Source organism: Alosa pseudoharengus, unplaced genomic scaffold (genome assembly GCF_046254945.1).
Source record: "Alosa pseudoharengus isolate Yale_2024_CS ecotype anadromous, Long Island Sound unplaced genomic scaffold, YU_APseudo_1.1 YU_APseudo_1.1_scf_2, whole genome shotgun sequence".
Taxonomy (NCBI): Eukaryota; Metazoa; Chordata; class Actinopteri; order Clupeiformes; family Clupeidae; genus Alosa; species Alosa pseudoharengus.
In genome coordinates this window covers 6,135,134-6,140,978 of record NW_027468663.1, presented here as the reverse complement: position 1 = coordinate 6,140,978, position 5,845 = coordinate 6,135,134, and positions in this window count along the sequence as shown.

Genomic DNA, 5,845 nt, shown 5'->3' with positions numbered 1-5,845 from the left:
TAGTACCCCTTACAAGGGTTCTCTTCGGATCCTTTGAGGCAATGATTTCATGCAAAGGCTTGGGCTTCAGGGCTCCCTGACCCCTTGGGCCCCTGGGCCGGGCCCGGTAGGCCCGTGCAGTAATTCATCCCTGGCGGTGAGGTCTTCCACTCCCGGCTCCTCCAGCACTGAAGACACTGTCTCCTACAGAACGCAACTTGCCCCTCCATGGAAAACGTGCCCATCTACAGGTGCTGCTTTGGAAAGCAGCAGACCGTCCTGATCCACCGGCTGTGGATATAACCGCGTTTGGAGGGAGTTAGAAGACAGGTATGAAGAAAGGAGAGGAACTTGCCCGCCCTCGATTCAAGTCCTGTTGCTCCTCCTGATTTGTTAGATGTTATCAGCTGTAACTGCAACGCTGGGTTAAAACTGTGTATACATGTATCTGGAAAGTGCAGCTGCAGGCCTGGCCTGTACTAATTATTGTTTCTGCAAAGGCAGTGATGTTACATGTGGCAATATATTTACACAGCAAAAACAGCAGAAGGACAGGGATGAAGAGTCTGGAGAAGATAGCGACAGGACAACGGATGAGGACAGTGAGGAGTAGAGGCTAGTTCTTCCCTTTGTTACTCAATTGTGAGTCACAGCAGAGGGCCAGTGAATAGCTATTTCCAAAATGATTGTGGAATTCAGAAATAACTTCAGGATCCAAATTATTCCTAAACACTGAACATTTTTATCCTCCAAAAATCGCCCCCAAAAACTCAGCTTAATGAGAGTAAAAACGTGACCAAACCAAGTTTATATAGTGATTTTGAATCTTGAAAATGTCAGATATGGACTCAGCATCTCCAGTAATGTCATGATTTCAGCCAGGACTTGTGCCCACTGGCCACCCTGCTGGCTATTTTGTGTATTGCTCCTGATTTCTGTTGTGTTTTGTATGACCATGTGCTCTATTATCAGTCATGTGTTGTCTCCACCCCTCTCCTTATTTGGTCTTTGCTTCCTGTCTCTGCTTGTTCCCTCCATTTTCTGTTCTCACCTGATCCCTTTTGTCTCTGTCATTTCATATTGTTTGCTCACCTGTCTTCACTGATTATCTGCTCTGTCATTGGTTATCTGCTTAATTGTTCTGTGTATTTGGGTTCTGTGTTGGCTTTGTGTCTTTGTCGGATCGTGATTTCTGTTTCTTCTAGACTAAGTGATTACAGTATGTATGTGTCTGAGTAAAGTCTGGATTAATTCAAGTCTTGCTTCACTGGTCGTGCATTTGGGTCCTCCTTCTTGAAATCCTGACATTACGATCCGACCAACTATGGACCCAGCCGACACCGAACTACCTGCTTGGGAGGAGATTGAGCAAACAAATTACTTCCTTCAGAAGCTCAACTCTGTTATCCACAGTGACTCTGACTGTGACCGAAGACTGGCGGCGGTGACGCTAATGGACAGACTTTTCACTGAGAAGACCTGGTTGAGAGGACTACCTGGCATAGATGAAGCGGCCTCCCAGACAAAGCAGCTTAAGGAGAGTTTCCAGGCCATCCTGAATTTTTCTAGAGTTGCCCACCCAGACCTTGTGGAGCCCTTGTCGAACCAATCCACTGGGTCGGAGAGTCTCCAGCCAGCACCTTGTGTAGTCAGGCTGGGTCTGCTTCGGCTCCAGTCTTCAAACCCTGAACCCCCTTGCCCAAGTTATGAATCCCAGCCTGCCGGGTTCCTGCTAGACTCTGTTTATCTGAACTCTGAAAAGTCACCTTTCTTGGGTACCAGATTAGCTATCAAGCCACCCCCTAGAAGGAAGCGTGGCGCAAAGAGGCGTCCAATACTGGCGCTGCCCAGTTCTCTGACCGACATTGTGCATCCAGCCAAGACCCAGCCAGCTGAGGCCTTGACTGCAACCATGTTGTTCAAAGCCATCCCTGCTTCTGTTGTCCTGCCTGTTCTTGACCCGTCCCCTGAGTCTGTGGATGCCCTGCCTGCTCCCTATTGTCTGCCCAACATTTCTGCTCCTGAGTCTTCTGACTCCACACAGCCAGTCCTTGGGTCACCTGACTCTGAATCTCTTGTCGTCGACTCTGGTACCAAGACAGCCCCCAGAAAGAAGCGTCGCCATAAGAGACAGGTGTCTCAGCAGCACAGCAATCCAGAGGCTATGCTGGCTGGTACCCGGGAGGTCCAGCTTTCTCCTGTGCCCAGCCCAGAGACGCCCGCTCCTGTGCCCAGCCCAGAGACGCCCGCTCCTGTGCCCAGCCCAGAGACGCCCGCTCCTGTGCCCGCAGCCGAGTCCGCTCCTGTGCCCGCAGCCCAGTCTCCCGACGCCACGCCTGCAGCCCAGTCTCCCGACGCCACGCCTGCAGCCCAGTCTCCCGACACCGAGTCGGCAGCCGAGTCTCCCGACGCCATGCCGGCAACCAAGCCTCTGCCTGTCTGTCCAGCCCCGCTTCTGCCCGAGCCGGACCCGCCTCCCTCTGACTTTCCGGCCCCGCCTCTGCCCGAGTCGGTTCCGCCTCCCTCTGACTTTCCGGTCCCGCCTCTGCCCGAGCCCTTCTCTGTTCCTGTCTCTCCTGAGTGGTCTGTCCCTGTCCCCATCGCTGTGCCTGTCTTTGTGCCCGTCACCGTGCCCGTCTCTGTTCCCGTCTCTGTTCCCGTCACCGTGCCCGTCTCTGTCTCTGTCTGTGTCTCTGTCCCAGTCACCATCCTAGTCACCATTCCAGTCACTGTTCCTGTCACTGTCTTTGTTCCTGTCCCTTCTCCTGCCCCTGTGTCTGTAGTCCTGCCTGAGTCTGTCCTGCCTGAGTCTGAGTCTGTCCTGCCCTGCCTCCGCCCGAGCCGGCCCAGCCTCCGCCCGAGCACTTCTCTGTCCCTGTCTCCCCTGAGGTCTCTGTCCCCGTAACTGTGCCCGTCTCTGTCCCCGTAACTGTGCCCGTCTCTGTCTCCGTAACTGTGTTTGTCTATGTCCTCGTTATAGTCCCAGTCACCGTTCCCGTTACTGTTCCTGTCTGTGCCTGTTCCATCCGTCTGTGCCTGTCTCCCGTCTGTGCCTGTTCCATCCGTAGAGTCTGTGTCTGTCTTGTCCGATCCTCTTGCCCTGCTCGAGCCCTCCGTCCTGCCGGAGTCAGTCTTCTCTGGTCTTTCTGTACTGCCGAAGCCCACTCTGCCTGCTTCTTCAGTCCTCCCTGAGCCTGCCGTGCTGGGTTCGCCTGCCCCATCTGTGTCTAGTCTGCATGGTTTTTTCGGCCGGAACCTTCCTCCTGCCATTGATCAGCCATCCTGACCGTTCGCAGCCCGTTCCGCCTGTTCAAGGATGTTAGTATGAAGATCAGTAGAATAACTATGTATACATGTAATTACAGTAGGCCTATGTACATTTGTAAATAAATAGAAAACTATGGGTGAGAGGGATAAATTAATTTTATTTAATCGTAAAAGTAAATTCCATTCAATTAAATTGCAATTAAAAATCTTTCCAGTAGGCTTTAATGTCACGTGCCCTCGTTTTAGTAAATCGTGCGCTCGTTTTAGTAAATAGTGCACTCGTTTAGTAAATTGTGCCCTCGTTTTACTATGCTTAAAATGAGAGCTCAATTTAGTAAAATGAGCGCACACTATAGTAAAACGAGAGCACAATATAGTAAATTGTGCATACGATTTAGTAAACCGAGCACACAATTTAGTAAAACGAGCGCACAATGTAGTAAAACGAGCGCACATTCTCTCAACATGCAAAACATTTAGCGATGACACCTCTAGGGCTCCGTAGTGAAGAAGTTTGCTGAAAATAGTGAGCGACCCCCAAGTGGTTGTGGTGACCCCCTTTGGCTCAAACTCTAATGCACTAGTGTAGTATGTCCACCCAAACATGGCCATGTATTTGGAGGATATACGATTAGTACACACGTTTTACAAGATTTTACATAATTAGATCAATGTTGCTGCCATATGTCGTGTAGCCTGTGGATTATTGCTGCCGCGATTAGTCGACCTAATCGACCATGAAAATTAGTCGACGGCAATTTTTTTAGTCGAAGAGTCGTTTTACTATTGACCGCCTATTTATTTTTTGTCTCACACGGCTGTAATGTTATATTAACTCTATGTTATTAACTCTTGAAAAGTACAATGACTGTCTTTGGATGTTAAACAGGCTACTAAGAATTTGGCATGTTTTAAACCCCACTATGCACGCAAGTGTTAAGGCCAGCAGCAAAGCTGCGTGCCTGCCTGCTTTCAGCGCAATTAATTATTAGGCAGAGCTAAGTGGGGGGAGCTAAGCTAGTAGGTTACGCTAGTCCAGACTCTGACTAATATAGTAGCCTATTGTGGAAATTGAAATAAATGAAGTGAAGTGTCTCACGTTGACAACGCAACGGCGTGTCATTACTGTAATTCATTCATACAAAAAAACGTTAAACCGAACATGCCGCCGCCCGTGATATCAACAATCAAGGTGGGCGTCATTTCCCATGGTCAATAAGTCACGACGCATATTTTTTTAGCGTTCAAGCCAACTGAAAGTGAAGTAACCTATGTGGTAAGACGCACAAAGTGCCTGTAGCTTACTTGTTTTGAACATGCTGATGTTAGGCTCATTTGCAAAGTCCTCAACTCCTGTCGCCTTTCAAAGTCCAGCGTTTCTCAAACTATGGGCCGCGCGGACCAGCACCTAACCAGCACCGGCCGTAACGTGGACATTGCTGGTCCGGAGCCGCGGAGTGAAATTATTCCCGGGGCTTCGTCTGATAATTTGCTGCGCAATTGATCAAGGAACCGCGGACCGACAGAAAAAGAAAACAAACTTTTCTGCAATCAGTATGAATTACTTGCTAATTTGGTGTCATCAAACATAGAGGCATACAATTAAATGGTGGTATGAGCGTTCATTCAATGCGCGAGAGAAACTGAAACCACTTGATAACGTTGGTAGCAAATCTCCAATTCAACCTATTGGAAAGCTATTTAATTATGAAACTACATTTAATAGAACAATGTGGATTTATGCAACTTCCATAAAAACAGAGCACAGACTATAATACACTATCTAGAGTATTGTATAGTCAAATCTGAATAACGTGGCCAAAAGCTTGTGGCATAATTAAATATGTAAATATTCTTTCCATTTGCCTACCAGTATATGATGCTTGCATGAGGGAAACATCCCAAAACGATGACACCCATATAATTGCTGTTGTTTTGAGAAGTATTTATCATGCAACCATGCAAAAGCAATAGAACTATTCTAATTATATTTTACATTAGTAAAGCAGTCCTCTGATGTGCAAGTTTTTAAACTTTTTGTGAACAATGTTAGCACTTTAAACACTGGCTGCTTTGAAGTGCATGTATAACAATATAGCATAACAATAATAATTGTGATGTGATATAATGATAATTTGATGGGGGGTGGGTTCATGTAGGTGGGCCCTATGACCCCAAAGTATGCAATGACCGGGCCTCAGGTCAAAGAAGTTGTCTATGTCGATGGCAACACTGGCATACAAATAAAGTCTATCAAAGGTCTGACATTACTGTAGATCTGAAGGTAGCATTTTAAATGGGTGGTTTTTTTTTACTACATAATGTTTTTGAACAGTTTACTTACAGTAATACAGCTTCTAACAAAAGTAGGGTGATATATATTTTACGTTTTCCCTTTAGTTGAGTTCAAAATAAAACGTACACAACAAAATAACAAACACTTGATTTTAAAAAAAAATAGTCGTTTAGATTAGTCGACTAATCGAAAAATTTGTCAAAAGATTAGTCGTTAGAAAATTAGTCGTTAGTGGCAGCACTACTGTGGATACAATGCAGCAGGATGAATAAAATAAGTCGCATAAACACATAAAGGGATTTA